The following is a 17232-nucleotide window of genomic DNA, read 5'->3' on the forward strand; positions in this document are numbered from 1 at the left end:
ATTTCAGGAATATACAGTTACAGCACCAACCCATAGCAAATAAGTAGGAATACCTCCACAGAGGGCTTACACTTTAGCATTCCTTCCCTAATCTAGGGCAGGAGTGTTCTCAAAAGGCAGAAGGGGAGCACTTGTGGTCCAGTGGCCAACAGTAGGCAGAACAGGAACAAGCAAACTGTAGGAAATCAGAGAACAAGTAAGTACAGTACTTTAGAGTCAGTAAAAGGATTCAGGGAATTTGTAGAAAGCTCCCTGCATGCATTCCAGCAATAGGCCAGGGCGTACTCCCAACTACACAAATTACCCCCTATCCACAAAGGAGCAGCACAATGAAGTATTACCTCGAGCCACACAGTACCTCAGCAGTGAAGGAGAGCTTGCAGAAGGACACCTTCACGATGCAGCAGCATAAGAACCGGTCTCAAAATTCTTGGTTGTGGTGAGGAAAGAAAGGACACTGGATGGGAAATTGCAGAAGCAGTTGAGAGGAAAGGCTCCCAGCCAAGGATTATTCAGTGCTTCTCACAGCTCTGTGGTTTTGACGGCCTATTCAAGGTACCAAATGAAAATTGGTGGTCTGACCGGTTCGCCTTGCTTTCTCGGTGCAGCTCTTTGGTGAGGTAAATTCAAGGAGTGGAATCTTGATTCTGGAGTGGAGTCCACCAAAGTTTCAGCGAGGTTTGTTCACGGGAAGACGATGCACAGCATTCAGTCTCGAGGTCCCAGGGTATTGGTGGTTTGCAGGCCAGGAAGGTCGCTGCATGTCATGGGATGGCTCGAAATGCAGGTCTTCTTAAGACCGATTTGTGTCACCAGTCCAAAGGTTGGAGTTGTCGTCTCCAAGACTCCTCTGTTGCATGAAAGAAGATGTAAGCCCAGGCAGAGGTCACATAGCCGGCATCTCCGGTCACTGGAATCTGCTACAGGCATCTTTTCTTCTGCTTCCTCATCGGATTCAGCCCCAGTGGTCGACCTGTCTTCAGCTTCCAGATCCAGGCCATATATCCAGGAACTGAGCCAATCAGCGCTCATGCTACATTCAAACGTTGAGGGGTGGCCAGTCTCCCATTTGGAACCGGTTCCAGGCAGGCATGCTAGAAGACAAAGGAGTGAGAAGTTTCAGACTCCTCCCTTGTTTCCTGTCTTCACAGATACCTCGGAGACTCAAGTAGGCTGCACACAGGATTCCTGTCGAAGACATAAGTCAAACCTGGACCTGCCCCACCCAGAACGGCAGAAGAAGGACCAAGAAAGAACAAGCACACAAGAAATGGCGGAAAAAGAACACTGCCACCATTTCGGGTCAATGGTGACCCTTCTGTGCATTGCAGCAGCTGGGTTGACAGCCTGCAAGTAAAAATCACACAAAAGTCAGTAGAACATGTCCACTGCCACCAGCCATAAGGGTATGCTTGTCACTAACAGAAATGTTACAGGAGCAGTGAGAAAGGGGATACAGTGGATCCTCTCTACCCTTGAGAACATGTGTTCTGCGAGGTAAGTAAAGGACAGTAATAGAAATGCTACAGAACTAGTGACAAAGAGGATATTATGTAAACCCTCACCACTCCACATAAGGTGGGGTGTGCTGATCTCACATGGGGAAGTGTAGAAAGGATAAAAATATTATTCTACCCATGGGAACATTAGTTCACACAAGGAAAATTTGAGAAAATAAAAAGGGACAGACAAGAGGCTCCCCAACAACACTGCATACAAAGTGCTGTGTGCTGCAACAGTAAAATGTAGATGCTCAAAAGGTTATAGGAAAGTAGGATTCCAAAGATAAAGCATGGAGAGTCACAAAAATGACTCACATAGAAAGAGTAAAAGAAAGGGGAAGTGAGGAAAAAGGTCCCCAATCACTCGGGAACAGAAAAAGAATCCATTAGTCCAGCAAAAAGTGCTGGGGGTCTCACATGTGAGGGAGGTTTAGCATAATTATTCAAATCTAATCTAAGAGACACCAGTCAAGAAGATGACATGAAGAATTGAAACCAGAATTTGCTCCGCAAAACTAAACGTCTTAACAGGTGAAGTGGAGATCGGAAGAGGGAAAACATAGATGTTCATCACTGTAATGATCACTGGACTCCTAGTCCTCTTTCCCCCATACTCATGAAAAAGCCATACCCAGTAAAGGGGTGTGGGGGGGGGGGGAGGGGGTTGGAGCACACTGCTCACCAGTTCCAATTAAAAAAGACAGGGCCCATGCAAGACAGACAAGCACACAAACCTCCCTCTTGTGTGCCCTGAACTCCAAAAGCCAATCATTCTATTTGTGTAATATCAGAATTGACTTTTATTAGCAGGAATGAAAGGAGAGTTACATGGGGGAGAGGGGACAATGGAATAGGAGTACAGTAGGCACAGCCGTGTGTAACTTGTACTTGCATCCCATTTACTTTTCTACATACTGCAGAGAGACTATAAAGCACACCATCAGAATGGGAGGCTAGTAATGATATAGATAATGAAGACAAGTAGGGTATTCACCTGAACAGGTATGCTATACAGGAACAGAGCTGCGATATCACACAAAAATGTTTTGTAATTGTATGCCAATTGTTTTTAAATGGGACGTGTCCTTGATTGTAATCAGGTATTTATGATGATGTAAGAATGTTTTTGTACCACAAGATGTGTGATCTATGATAATTGTTGTGAAGAAATGATCAATTATGTTGGTTGAAAAATGACAATTCACCCATCATCGTATTATTAAATTAGCCCTTAATGTGTAGTTGTCTATTATCTGGGGTGGTTCATTTAGGTGTACCACAGTATCCCTAGTGGTCGAGTTTTAGTTTCTTCATAGCTTTATTGCTATGGGGGCCTCTGGAATTGACTCATGCTTATAGGAGCAATCCTTTCCGGAAAGTTTTTTTTTTAAGAGTTTCACAGTCTGATTGATACAATTACAATATTTTTAACTGGCCCTTGCAGAGCAGTGAAAACAGAAACTGGAAAATGATCCGTATGGGTTGATAAAGCCTGTAAAAGGTGATGCAAACTTACTACGGGCATTGAAGGCTCCAGTTAGATGCTCTGCACAAATGACTGCGGACCAACGGAAGTATAAGAACACATGCCAGCAGGCTAACTTCAAGTGGGCTTGTAGTGCTTGGGCAAAGTTTGAAGGGGCCAGAAAAGCACACGATACCCAGCTGTTTTAGAAATTGGTGGCCCCAAGTCCAAAGTGGGTGAAACACTGGTTACACTTGCCTCTTGGATTGATCACTTCTCAATATATAATCCTTGTACGCCCTATGTGCCCTATTACTAGGAGTTAACTACCTCATTTTTTTTATTTTTTGGCAGTGGAATTTTCCATTTGAAGGTTTGCTCAACTACCCTAACTGAAGCCTCACACAAAAGTCCTGGCACAGAGTCTATCGCTTTGAATATATTTAAATATAAAGCCGACTGCTGAGCACACATATCGACGAGATATTGCAATTCAATCTGGTTTCTTAGAAGGGTTCCTGTCAATCTGCCTACATTGTGCCCATCATTACAAACAGTGATCTCAATCTATCTGCCTCCTAAATGTGTGCTGCAAATTATTTGACAAATTGGTGCACTCCAGATTATTGTAGTGGGCCACTAAAAATATCCTGGCTGACTAACAGGGTCAGTTAATCTAGGTTGTGGATCTTTTGGGTTTCATGTCCACAATTTGTAAAGTGGACTATTTGGTCATGGCAATTTCGCCTTTTGCCATGTAATCGTGGTCTTATTTCTCAAAATGTTCCTCTCCCCCGTCCCATCCCTCCTTTTACATTCCGCCACCTGCCCACCTCATATATAATGTTGTGGCTGAGCAAATTGCCACAACAAAACAATCCCCTATGAAGGTGAAACCACTGCAGGCCCTTTATCTGTTTTTACTAAATATTTATACATTTACAAGCGTTTTCATTTTTAAAACACATGTTGTCTTTCTTTAGCACATAATTACAAAAATGTTTTTTGGAGGGTACTGGGTAAATGTAAGCCTTTTTTGCTCCTATGTCGGTGTAGCCTTCCCTTTTTCTGAGACCATGCCTACTGCCTTTGACAAACGAGCCTTTTGTGGTGCGAAAGCTTCCAAAACAATAAGACAATGCAGTGTGTAATGTTTATTCGCCACACTGTCATAACATAGAAGATGGCACATTTTGCCAGGACATACCTTTCAGGCAGTGGTGGAAATGGAAAAAATGTGGTGGGGGATCCCACAACACAAGGGCCAGGGTGGGGGAGGAGATTGGGGGGGGGGGGCGGTGCCCACAGGGTCGTGGTCTAGAGGGGGCGTGGCTCGTAGTGGACATCCAGCAAAGCTGGTATACGTAAAAAAATTTGGGGGAAAAACACCCGTAACGGCAGCATTGCCTTTTACCGCCGGTTTTGGCACTGGTGAAAGGAATCAGTTGTACATGTAGTAAGCATTGTCCATTACACACCAGTGCCAAAGCCGCAGTAAAAGGCAATGCTGCCGTCACAGGAGCTTTTCTTTTCTTTCTTTTTTTACTATTCCAGCGCGGTTCATGGTCTTGGGCGGCTGACTCTGGCTGGATCCCGAGATCCGGCTCCATATCTGGTGCCGGATCTCGGATCCGCCGAGAGCTGGCCCAATGACCAGCACTCCTTTCAGGGGCCTGCAGAATAGAAATGAATAATCTGGATAACAGCCAAGCTGACTCAGAAAACTGCAAACCCATTTAGTGTCCTTAGCCTCTAAGTTACGTCAAGGAAAAGGGAACAGAACAGGGCCAGGAAAAGATTCCTTCTATATGACACTCCCTGTTGCCAACTCTAAGTCACTCCCAGCGGCCACTAGCAATGTCAGTAGCACACCCTTTGCCGGCATCTGCACCTCTATATAAGCAGTGAAACAACTAAGCAAATACTTCCAAAAATAAAAAAAACTAAAAACACAGGAGTAATCATCATTAGGTCTCCTGTTGCTCCTGCACTGCTGAATTGATGTGTTCAGAACAAAGGCATCAAAAGTGCCTTTCTCACAGCGAAGCTCTACTGCTGGTATTTAAACATTAAAATGGTATTTTTACATGCCAAAACATACCCGCAGCCTGCAAGACACCGCTGAATCCATGCCAACAACTGGGCTTCCTCAGATTGAGGTTAGCCCAATTACCTACCCTAAGATCCTAACATCGAGGGATGTTGACAAGGAAAAAGAGCCACCATTCCAAATCCAATTCTGGACGCAGTGCCAAGAAGTCCACACAAAATCCATCTCTTTGGCCATAAGTCCCAGAACCGTGCTACATTGAATGGAAAAATGAACTGACGCAAACTGTTACCAGTGCATGCTGGTTTTTCCTTTAAGGAGTAAAATGTGCTTGTTTAATCCTCCAAACGCATCAATCGCTTTCATCTGACATGGTAGTTTCCAAAATGACAACCGAACGTCCAAATCAGGCTCTTCAGATGTTTCTGACAAAAACTCCCATGATACTTCATGATTGACTAGGCTGGCTTGGAGTTTTAGTCTGAAACATATGGAGAACCAAAGGTTGCGGACCCCTTGAAGGTGTTAAAACAATGCGAGCATAATGAGATGTGGCTGGGGTTTCTAGGATGTTGCTGGACATATTTAAGATTTTAAGCCAGATTTAGGACATGAACAATAAGCAGAAAATCAAAGAAAAACAAAGTTGGCCCACGTGGCAAAAACAAATGTTATTTGCCAATTTATGGCACTAGTTTCAACCCTCTACAAACAATTTTGATTTTGATTTTCATCCCAGAAATCATACATACATGTGTAGAAGTGTACAATATGTGCAAACGTTGGGTTTGCAAAAGAAATACAAAGCCATCTGAGAAATTGTCATTCCAAATTCAAGTTGCATTTTCACAAGAAATCTGAAGGAATGAGATCCAGAAACATCTAGTAAGGAGTCAGGGACATATGCTCCATTTCCTGCAGAATACAACTTTTTCTCAAAGAAGATCAACATATTTTAGCTACCAAATTGGAAGTCTGGATTCTTCCAATTTCAAAAACAAAACATGACTTTCCGAAACAGTAGATGTTTCGCTTTCACAGAATATGCTTAACAGGTCATTCACGTTAGATGACACGAGTTTTGCAATGATGAAATAGGCTCTTCCAATCAACTCATTAAGATGACCCAATCGACTCGTTAAGATGACCAAATGCATTTTGATCGCCGTTTCAAAGGGACTAGGATCTTGATCAAATTCAGGATCGAAATCCAATATGCATAGTAGTTCATATTTTTATCAAAATAAAATGTTGCATTTGCGGTCGATGGTACTGAAACATTACAAGGTTCTAAACACAACTTCGAAAATAAATCTAAGCCTTGATGGGAAAGTTACTTAGTGTCATACATGCCGGTTAAAAGCAAATTACAGACTAAGGGAAACACCATCAGTGAATGTGATCACACATTAATATGCCTTGACTTGTACAAGTCAGATGTATTGCCCTTTTAAGGTATAAAAGTGTCACATTTCTAAACGATAACAAGGGTTATAATGATTGTAAAGTGGATTTACTGTCCTTATGACAACTTGAAAAACAATACATGTGCTTAAAAGAACTTCATGACAAACCCAGAACCGCAGTTTCAAAATATATTTGAAACATGCCTAACTCACGAAGGATGTGCATGCATTAAATGACATGATTTTCATGTCAAACCTTCAACATACTTTTGGGAAGTAGGGATAACACAAGAAATCGTATTTCATTTTGTAATGCGCCAACTTGCAGTGCAACGGTTTCCATTTGCATGGAAAGCATACTGGGAAAGGTTAACGGGAATGGGAAAAACACTACTCAAATGTCGTTTATCACAATGCAAGCAATCACATACATTTCTAAATCACACAAATGAGCAACATAACTATTTACAGATCAAAGTCAACTAGTCCTCCTAGGACATAGAATTGGTAGGATCTGCTCTCTATGTGTACTTTCATTTCCGTACTAGTTCAACTGTTACATGGGCTGTTCGGGTTGACTGGCAAAGGATTGATTGAACAACCAGAGTTTGGTTCGTTTCTTGAACCTTTTATGGTAAAGCTCTTTTTCACAGGTAACGTTCCAGCTTCAGGGCCCCACCACTGCCACAGTGCAGTCTACACGCTTCTTGCTCCTCAAGGTTGGGATGGCCAGCAAGCAGCAGTTACCAGATTTTAGGTTCCAGCTCAGCTTGCATGAATGCACAGTCACGGCATTCCATTTCAGATTAACCAATACAAATTGGAGGGTTTGCAACAAAGCAATGTCATTAGACGAACTAGTTACTCTTACCTTGTAACGTTCTTTCGATGGGATGTTCCTCCGACGTATTCCTTATCTTAGATAGAAATCCTTCAGCTTTGCTGGCCTCGGAAAATTTTTTTCGCCAGAGGGCGCTGCGCGTCGATGATCGCCGAGTCGATGACCCTCGACGGCCTCCGTGCCGACGTCGACGTCATCCTGCCTATAAAGGCCGCGCGCAGCGTCCGTTGCTCAGTTCCGTTTTGTAGTCCCCAGTAATGTTTTTGGATTAGACTAATCACCTTGAAGGAGCATAGGCTGCAAACCCACAGGAAGTCATACTGCGGGGATGGATGGGAGGGTCGATAAGGAATACGTCGGAGGAACATCCCATCGAAAGAACGTTACAAGGTAAGAGTAACTAGTTCTTCGAAGGGATTGTGTCCTCCGACGTATTCCTTATCTTAGATAGACTCCCATAGCAGTGGTATTGTGACTGGAGGCGGGAGTAATAAAAGTTATGTTACCCTTCCAGAATGGACAGAGTGTAACACAGCCTTGCCGAATCTAGTTTCTTGACTAGAGGAGGAATCCAGGCTATAGAATTTGGTAAATGTATGTGCGGACGACCATGTGGCAGCCGCACATATATCTCGAATTGGCACCCCTCTTTGAAGGGCTGAGGATGTTGCGATACCCCTGGTAGAATGAGCCCTTAGATTTTGAGGAGGCTCCTTTCCTGCCAATTTGTAGCACTCCAGAATGGCTAAAATAATCCATCTGGAGATGGTTTGTTTTGTTATTGGAAGGCCCAACTTATGTCCTGCATAACCTACAAAGAGTTGGTCTGCTTGTCTGATCTTAGCCAATCTGCTGATATAGAAGCTCAAGGCTCGCTTAGGGTCCAGCCTGTGCAGTCTCTCTTCCTCCTTCCCCGGATGAGGAGGAGGGTAGAAAGAAGGTAATATAATCTTCTGAGTGATGTGAAACTCCGAGACTACCTTCGGGAGGAAGTTAGGCTTCACCTGAAGAACAACTTTGTCCTTGTAAAAGATTGTATGTGGAGGTTTACACGATAAGGCTTGCAACTCGCTAACCCTTCTAGCAGATGTCAATGCTATTAGCAAAACAGTTTTGAGGGTGAGAAGCTTCAATGAACAAGAGTGTAGTGGTTCAAAAGGGGCACCCTTTAGGAAGTTTAAAATTAGGTTTAAATCCCATAAGGGAACTTGAAAAGGTTTCGGGGGATAAACATTAGTTAATCCTTTTAGGTATTGTATTACCAATGGAATTTTGAAGTATGAAGGCTCCTCTGCAGTGCGCTTAAAGATTGATAGCGCTGCGAGATAGCCCTTAATTGTGCCAACCTGTAGGCCTGAATTAGCCAGGTAAAGTAAGAATGACAACACCATAGGTGTACCACAAGAAAAGGGTTCAATATTCTTTTCTCTGCACCAGCTGCAAAATTTGTTCCAACGGCAGCGGTATAGAGTTTTAGTTGCCGGCCTTCTGGCCGAAAGCAACACCTCCATAACATCATCCGGAAGGTCCCAATCCTTGTACCTCAACCTTTCAGACACCAAGCGTGAAGGTTGAGGGTCCTGATGGCTGGATGGAGAACCTGACCTTCCTTCTGCGAGAGAAGATCCTCTCTGTATGGCAGTCGAATTGGAGGGCAGATGGACATGTCTAGAAGGTCCGGGTACCACGTTCTCCTGGCCCAATCCGGGGCAATTAGGATCATGGTCTTCCGAAACCTTCTCAACCTCCTGATCATTTGAGGAATGACAGGGACCGGAGGGAACGCGTACAGAAGTGGGAACTCCCAGTCCACTACGAACGCATCTCCTAGAGCTCCTCTCGGGGGAAATTCCCTTGAGCAAAATCTGTCGCACTTCCTGTTGATACTGGTGGCGAACAGATCCACTTGAGGGGTTCCCCAAAGGGTGAAGATCTCTTGAAGGACTTCCTGAGCTATCTCCCACTCGTGAGAGACTGTGCTCTGCCTGCTCAGAGCGTCCGCTGTCAAGTTCTTCTCTCCGGCTAGGTGAATTGCCGATAGAGAGATTCCTTCCTGAATTGCCCAAAACCAGAGCTGCATCGCCTCTCTGCACAGTGGTAGTGAGCCTACGCCTCCTCTTTTGTTGAGGTAGTGCATGGCCACTGTATTGTCCGTCATTATTAGGACGTTTCTTCCCCGTACAGACGGCAGAAAAGCCTTCAGCGCTAGTCTGATGGCTCTCAGCTCCAACAGGTTGATATGTAGTTTGGACTCCGATGGAGACCAACGACCGCTGATGGTCAAGTCGTTGGCGTGAGCTCCCCACCCCGTGAGTGAGGCATCCGTGACTACTGTTATCTCCGGCCATGGTTGCCAAAACATTTCTCCTTTCAGGATGTTCTCCCGACAGGCCCACCACTGAAGGTCTCGGGCTACTTTGACCGGGATCCGAAGGAGATCTGTCATCCTTCCTGAGAACTGTGACCACTGAGTTCTCAGTGCCCACTGGAGGGATCTCATTCTCAGGCGAGCCTCCGGCACGAGGAATATGCAGGATGCCATGAGGCCTAGCAACCTCAGAAAGTCGTAGGCTGGGAGATATTGGGCATTCTGAAATCTGATGACCATCTGCAGAATATCTCGAGCCCTCACCTCTGGTGGCAAGGCTTTTCCCAGGGAAGTGTCCAGGACTGCTCCAATGAATTGGAGTCTCTGTGATGGTATCATCTGTGACTTCTTTAAATTGAGGGAGAAGCCCAGCTTGTGAAGGAAGTGGCAAACATAATCTAGTTGTCTCTGAGCCTGTTCCGAAGATACAGCTCTGATCAACCAATCGTCTAGGTAAGGGTAGACATGAATCCCTTCCCTCCTTAGACTTGCAGCCACAACCGACATTAGCTTGGTAAAGACCCTCGGGGCGGAGGTTAGCCCAAATGGCAGAACTCGAAATTGATAATGAGAGCTGCCAATTGCGAACCTCAGGTATCTCCTGTGCCTGGGATGGATCGGCACATGGAAATAAGCGTCCTGGAGGTCTAGAGATACCAACCAGTCCTGAAGCTGGAGGGCCTGAAGGATCTGAGAGAGAGTCACCATCTTGAACTTGTCCTTTCGGAGGAATTTGTTCAATTCCCGTAAGTCTAAGATGGGTCTCAGTCCTCCGTCCTTCTTCGGTATTATGAAGTAGGGGGAGTACCAACCCTTGTTCCTTTCCGCTACAGGTACCAGTTCTATGGCACCTTTCTCTAGCAGGTCTAAAACCTCCTGCAAGAGGAGCGGATCTGGAAGCTTCAAAGGGTTGTTCCCCGGTGGATGACTCTGAGGGATATGTAGGAAGGGCAGGCAGTAACCTTGGGCCACTGTCTCCAGAGCCCAAGCATCTGACGTAATAGCCTGCCATTCCGTCAGATGGTGAGTTAACCTGCCCCCTACTGGTGTTCTGTGAGGGGAGACCTCAGAGTGGTTTTGAAGCGGCTGATGCAGTTGCCGAAGGTAAAGTGGCTCCTGCTCCTGCGGGTGCGGCTTTCTTTCCCCTACCCCGTCCACCACGGGTAAATCTTCCTTGGCCTCTTTGAGCCGGTCGTCCCCTGCCCCTTCCATATGAGGAATAGTAACGAAAGGACCGTCCTCTCCACGATGATCCCGAAGGACGAAAGGTATTCTGACGGATAGCAGCTCCCAATGACTTGGCTGCTGCCTTGGACGTTTGCAGTTTCTCCAAACTGTCATCCGCCTTCTTTCCAAAGAGGGTAGAACCGTCAAAGGGCATATTCAAAAGCCTGGTCTGCACGTCAGAGGCAAAACCAGACTTCCTCAACCACGCATGCCTGCGGATTGTGGTACTTGCCGCCATGGCCCTGCTGATACTGTCAGCAGAATCTAGGCCAGTTTGTAGGGTCTCGCACATCGCATCTTTACCATCCCTGATGATGTTTAAAAATGCGTCCCTTTCCTCTCCTTCTTGGAGGCAGTCAGCCGCTGATGAAGCGCACTCCCAAAGGGTGTGGCTGAACCTAGCGAGCGTACAGGTCGCGTTAATAGACTTTAACGCCATGCTACAGGCAGAAAAAACCTTCTTAGCCATGGCATCATACTTTTTGTCATCCCTATCCTGCGGAGCAGTGGGGTATGCAGATGTGCTGCCTGATGAGGTTGCAGCCTGTACAACCAAGCTCTCAGGAGTAGGGTGTTTTGACAAATATTCAGGGTCAGAACTAGCCACCCTGTATTTTGTTGACAGTTTTTTATTTACTGCCGGGATAATTTCTGGCGTTTCCCAGTTTGTCAAAATCCTTCTCTGTAGAGCAGAGTGAAATGGAACCACAGGATCCTCCTGTGGGCCCTTGTCCAGTATGTCAGTGAGGTCATCCTGCTGAAAGGCAGGAGAAGGTGCAGACCAACCCATAAATTCTATGATTCTAGACATCAGAGCTCTATATGGAGTCTCCGCATGTTCTCCTGGGTCTGGTTTGATAAATTCTGCTTCAGGAGAAGTGTCCAAGCCACTAGCTTCCTGAAGTGCATCCTGAAGATTTTTTAATCTTCCTTCCTCAGAGGCGAAAGTCTCTGGCTCTGGTGATGTGGTCCTCTGTAAATCAATATCTTGGTCTGAATCCTCCCTTTCCTCAAAAATCGAGGTTAAAGGGGGATACATTGGTTTTTGGAATGGTATAAACCCCATTTCCAATGCAGAAGGAGCCATCATCACAGGCCTTGAAAACGTCGATGTCGTCGACACCGACGTGAAAGTACTCGAAGGCGCCGTGAAAAGCGTCGAGAAATGTGTACTAGGCCTCGAAGAACTCGAAAGGATCGGAGTCCTGCTCGAGAACGACGTCGACGTTCTCGGCGTCGAGTCGGAGGTCTTTTGTCTAACCGTTGGCTGTGGAGTAGCCGTGGTTATTTCCTTCACCGGCGTCGATATCGGCGTCGACGTCGGCGTCGACTCGATCGACTGATGCGCCGATGAATCCTTCGACAACGGCGTCGATGGCGCCGACCTCTGTTTCGAAGGAGTTTTCGACGATGGCGTCGATGATGCTTTATCTCCCGATGGCTCGAGGCGCTTTCGGGTTGACTTTTCCGCCGGGTACTGCGACTCGCGGCGTTTAGATTTTTTGGGTTTTTTACCCGGGGTATCACCCTCAGCTGTCTTCGAGGGGGACGAGGCCGCTTTCTCGAAGACGCTTAGCATCTTTTTCCTGAATTCCTCCCACTCAGCTTGCGAGCTGCGTTTTGTGGGGCAATGAACTCTCTCAGGAGAACTCGACGAAGATGACGAAGGGGATCTCCTACGTCTCTTCTTCGAGTGTCTCGATGTCGACGAGTGGTGGGAGCCACTTCGTGATCTAGATCGAGAGTGTTTTTTATGGTGAGGAGACGAACGTCTCGACTCTACCGAAGAAGCTTTCGAGGAAGTTAAAGTTGACCTACCTCTCTCGAGCTTCCCCCTACGCTCCTTCAAGGCTTTCGCCGTCATGGAAAGGCATTCCTCACACTCCGAACTCTGGTGCGTGATTCCCAGACACCACAAACAGACCCTGTGAGGGTCCGTCAACGACATTTTCTTCCCGCAGTCTCGGCACTTTTTGAAACCGGACCGAGGGGTCGTCGGGTCGGAGGAGGATGCCATCGATATCGAGGTAAATAGTAGTTATTATATACGTTATCTTGACGAGAACTGAGCAACGGTGTTCCGAGGCACAACGAAGCGCGGAAAAACGGAACTGAGCAACGGACGCTGCGCGCGGCCTTTATAGGCAGGATGACGTCGACGTCGGCACGGAGGCCGTCGAGGGTCATCGACTCGGCGATCATCGACGCGCAGCGCCCTCTGGCGAAAAAATTTTTCCGAGGCCAGCAAAGCTGAAGGATTTCTATCTAAGATAAGGAATACGTCGGAGGACACAATCCCTTCGAAGGGTAGTTTGTCTTTTTTAAGGCAGTTTACGTTTTTAGTAGAAATCATTTCTCTTTATTGTCTTTTTTAAACAAGGTGATTTTTTTTTGTTGAAATCATTTCTCTTTATATCTGCAAAACAAGTTCAAATATTTCCTTACAGGGACACTCGGCTCAAATGTCCTTTAACTTTGTAAGCTGTGGTCTTATGTGCACACATGACTTTGTAAGCTGTGGTCCTATGTTTGCACTTGCACGATCTGAATGGATCATGCCTTGAAGATTGTCTGTTTTTCCCTTGTCTCCCCGCCTTGCATGGTTGCACCTCAATGCACTTGGAAAAACTACAGAATCCTCATCAGACCTATTTGCTGTTATCTACACCGTTAATTGTATTATATGCACTTGTACCTTGTACCCACTCTGCCTGTGCAAACTTGTATCATTCAGAAATTTAAGGGCTCTGAATGACTGTTGTTTTTTCCCCCTTGTTCCCTCCCTCCTTGAGCGCTTTTAAACACTTGCTTTGTGTATAGGCGCTTTACAAATAAACCATACCACACCAACTGAAAATCTAAGAAAGCTAAAAACAATATTCTGACATAAAATAAACTGAGATTTTTATAAGGAACTTGTACATGAATTAAATCACAACCGGATGCTTAACACGTATGCTATAGAGCAGGGGTCTCCAACCTTGACGTTAGCAAGAGCTACTTGTAGTTAATGGCCAGCAGGCAGGAGCTACTGGGGTGGTGATGTCCATGAGTATGAAAATGTGTACCAAGAATTGTTTGGGCATTTTTTCTGCTCTGTGTTACTAGCTGTCTCCTAAAAATTGTCAACAAGTTTATTAGAATGTAGGAAACCAATTGAGACATTCAATGTGCAAGCTGACACTGCATGCTACCCAAAAGTTCTCAGTAATATGGTGTGCAGCTTGAAACAGCAACAGCACCCAGAAGCTGTTAGAGGGGATCAGAGTTTTGATTTCAGGAAGTTTATATGTCTGAAAAAGGCAGAATCGCAGAGATAGGCAATCACATTGGCTGGTAGTGCAGATACCCTTGTTGCCATACTGTTTGCACCTAACATGGCAGACATAAATTCAGCCCAGTTTTTTAAATCTCTTACAGCAGATTCAGCCACCGGAGTCATTGTGGCCTTCATAATTGCACCATCTGTTAAAGTACATTTGTTTTTATCAAACAATTAGCACTTTGAAGGATGCCTCTGTAACAGCATTTGCATCGGCATTAGTTTATTTCCTTTTTAGGATCGCAGATAGCTTCCTTTGGGAACATTATTTACATAATTTGTGTGTATTATTCCAAAATGCCTCTCAAGGTAATGTGTTTTCCTCACTGTTTCTTGGACAACATAGATTAAAGATGCACATTTTCTTTTTACTCTGGAAGAAAACAAAAATCAGTTTCCTACTCTGAATGGAAATGGTACATCTTTTTCCTTTTGTTGAATGGTGCACCTGTATCCAGGATTCCAACAAGGGCAGTTTATTTGTTTCTTGTCATGGTCACTGGTCCAATGGGCCCAAGGACACTGACATCGTGCCATCAGGGGAAGAGGACAAAGGGTCACAATCACAGGGGGCCCGGGTGGACACAGTCCTGGCGCCTTTGGCGCCAGACTCATGAAAGTCAGTAAACAGGAACACTTTATTTTGTGTAAGAATGGTTTTTCTCTGGAGCTTCATTTTTCTGAAGCAGCTCCACGTGCACATTGTTCGGGTGTGGCCTCCCTGAGTTACTGTGCACGTGCTGACTCGGAGTGGCAAGGTGTGGCAGGCAAGCCAGGCCTGATGGGCATTGCCTCACGAACTCAGCTATATAAGCCGCTCCCATCCACATGCCAGCGCTTTGCGTTAATCTGCATTTGCATGCAGCGGAATGCTTACCGCCGCCTGAGATAAAGCAGACTTACCTTGGGAATCCAGTCTCCTGCCTTCACGCTTGTATCCAGGAACAAGCATTCACCGGCATTCTTCACTCGCCAAACTTGACGTCCATTCTTCCATCATATTCATCCTCCGGTATGCAGGAATCCTGCTCTTGACACTGTAGCACAACGCATTCTTCATCTGCGAAGGCAGACCCTGTAAAAGGACGAAAGATAAGGTTAGACATAACGAACATTCAGTTTAAGGTCGCGCTTGCACAATTCTTTGTGCTCATCCTTAAACACCAATTTACCTGCTGCCGGACCACCGCAGGAGCATCCCCTTCTCATCCAGCGCCACCTCGTACTCCGTAGCTCTACTGGGCCGCAATCACACCTATTTGGGAGAAAGCAGAGATAGACATTAATAACGAGCGGACAACGGGTTGTGGAAAGAACAATACAAATACGCCACGACAAACGAAGGGTAACGAGAAAGGGGAGACAAAGAGAAAACTGAAATACATTTACCAGAGAGGCATGGAATAGTCGCAGCTGGATTGGACAACCACGTGCGAAGGGCCAGTGAAGGGACTCAGTCCTCATCATAAAAGCGCCCCTGCCAGAAGTAGCAGGACGGAGAGCTCGCCATTAAGAATCAGCAGGTGAGTCTTAATGGGTCGATGCATGCTCACGGAAACCACACTATGGAAAGAAGGGTGTGAGAGGGGAATCCGTTACAGGCTGGCAAACTCACGTCCTCTTATATCTACGCAGGAGCAGTGCTACAATTCACCACAGCCCACAGCCAATTTGCAGAGGAAGAAGGTAGGCAGAGGGGGATCTACTTCATGGTAGGGCTGCAACCGTGCCCCAACGCCCCCGCAGAGACTAGGTGAGCGTAACAGAACGCGAAGCCTCTACGAATCTCTGCCTGGGCGTTATGGAAACCTCTTTTGCGTGAACTACGGGCTGCAGTTCATGCTTCAAGGCAGGAAACCAATGCTCTAAGAAGGGACCTTATTGTGAATCGAGAGCATACTGAGGACTTGGAAAGACATTGGCTCCAGGCACAAGCTGGCCAGGTCCCCTTGCCGGGGCCTACTCCCAACCCCCACCAATCACCACCAGTACAGGTGGTTCTTCCAGGGGCGGTTCCTCTGGCCCCGCCTGAACGTTTCACAGGCGATCCTAACAAGTATGCCATATTTATGCATCAATGCCGCTTACATTATTTGTGCAGACCTGGGGCCTTTCCTAACAACCAAGCCAGAGTGGCGTTCATACTCGTATTTGGGAGGTAGTGCAGCAGACTGGTCAATACATTTGGTAAATCAAGATGATCCTCTGCTTCGGGACTTTAGAGGTTTTCAACAGGAAATGGAGACATTATTTGCACGACACACACAAGGACAGGCCATGTACAACGAATTACTGTCGCTCAGCCAGGGAAATCAGGACCTGCTAACCTACATCGCATCCTTCAATCGTCTTATAGCTCAAACTACGCTCTTTTACCGAGGATTGCGTGGGGAACTCAAGGACTTATTAGCTCAAGTGGTAAATCCCCCAGAAGGCTGTGCGGAATACATCAACCTGACAGTGCAGCTTGATCCCAGGCTGCAGGATCGAAAAATGGATCGAACAAGGACTGAAGGGCGACCAGTCTGTGTGCGGCCTCGTGAAAGTCAATCCAAGTCACACGAACAGCCCGAACCAATGCAAATTGGGGGATTAAGGAGTCCACTCACCAAGGAAGAACGAGAAAAAAGGAGACAACAGCAACTCTGCTTGTACTGCGGAAAAGCAGGTCACTTCCTTCGAGAATGCCCGGTGAAACCACCCAGGAAGAAAGTATGAGCAACCGACGAAGAAGGGGAACAAGACTCGGGGAAACTCCAACGCCCGGCAAATGTAGGTGTCCACTTGTCGAGCAGTGAAAAGGAAACTGTACAGACATCACATCTAGTCATCCCGGTGCTCTTGGTAGACCACAAACAACCGTCAGAAATACATGCTTTGGAAGCCTACATTGACAGTGGAGCTGTGGGAAATTACATTGACCAAGATCTGGCTATCCGAATAGGCCTTCCTCTCCGACAAAAGCAGAAATCGGAAAATGTCACAGCGGTTGAAGGATATCAGCTTTCATCCGGCCCAGTGACGCATTATACCGAAAAAGTCAAGCTATTA

General features: G+C 46.2%; 1 protein-coding gene across 3 annotated transcripts in view; it reads right to left on the reverse strand.

The window, feature by feature from the left end:
* Positions 1-17232, reverse strand: part of LOC138527508 (uncharacterized) — a 155552-nt gene that overhangs the window by 83404 nt on the left and 54916 nt on the right. The window contains exon 1 of one of the 3 annotated variants that reach the window (XM_069638755.1): positions 15085-15204. The exons of the other annotated variants lie outside the window; for them this stretch is intronic. The gene's annotated coding sequence lies outside the window, so the exon portion shown is untranslated. Of the gene's footprint in view, positions 1-15084; positions 15205-17232 lie in introns of those variants that run through there. 3 annotated transcript variants of the gene reach the window in all.

This window comes from Ambystoma mexicanum, chromosome 14, assembly GCF_040938575.1.
Source record: "Ambystoma mexicanum isolate Mex_15411 chromosome 14, UKY_AmexF1_1, whole genome shotgun sequence".
In the NCBI taxonomy this organism is placed as follows: Eukaryota; Metazoa; Chordata; class Amphibia; order Caudata; family Ambystomatidae; genus Ambystoma; species Ambystoma mexicanum.